Consider the following 845-nt stretch of genomic DNA (forward strand, 5'->3'; position numbering starts at 1 on the left):
TGTCTGGACCTAGTACTCTTATCACCTAACATTTAGGTGTGTCAGTAGGATTGTGTGTTTACCCTATGTTGTGTGTTTTTTTAGGTAAGGCTGATTAATTGGTACAATGTTTGGGGAGATGGGTCTCTTTGAAATTTAAGTGGATTATGTCTGAGATTGCATGCTCTGGGGGAAAGGGTTCAGCCTCGAGGTTCCTGCTAGGTTCTCAAGTGCGGCCCTTTGAGTGAATCCAAACTTGGTAGGACAAATCCCTTTAATAAAAAGATTTGTTCTGTAAAACTTGGACTCAGTCAAAAGGCTGCACCCAAAGACCTAGAAGGCCACATATAGCCTCAAGGTCCCAGGTTTCCCACTCCTGCTCTGGGGTATATATGTACTGGGCAGGGGGGAGGGTGGGGTGGTGATGGGGTCAGGAGCCAATTTCTTTTTTTTTTTCTTTTTATCTTTCCAATATTTATTTTTTTGATTGTACCATGTTACAACTTTAAATAAGTTCAGATATCCAGGCTGACATGCAGTAGTTGCTAAGATTTTGAAAGAACTTATAGTTTTGATAATGGAACCACTCTTGATAATCTTTGAAGAATCTGGGAGAATATGAGCAATTCTAGAAGCCTGGAGATGCACAAATATTGTTCTCTTTTCTTTTTTTTATTAATTTATTTTGAATTATCAACAATCACTTCCGTAAGCTTTTGAGTTTTAAATTTTTCTCCCCCTCTCTCCCCACCTCCTTCCCCAGGACAGTGCGCAATCTGATATAGGCTATACACATAAATTCCTATTAAATATATTTTCACATTAGCGATATTGCAAGTAAGAATTAGAACCAATAGGAGAAACCT

This window comes from Phascolarctos cinereus, unplaced genomic scaffold (genome assembly GCF_003287225.1).
Source record: "Phascolarctos cinereus isolate Bilbo 61053 unplaced genomic scaffold, phaCin_HiC Scaffold_7;HRSCAF=346, whole genome shotgun sequence".
NCBI classification, from domain to species: domain Eukaryota; kingdom Metazoa; phylum Chordata; class Mammalia; order Diprotodontia; family Phascolarctidae; genus Phascolarctos; species Phascolarctos cinereus.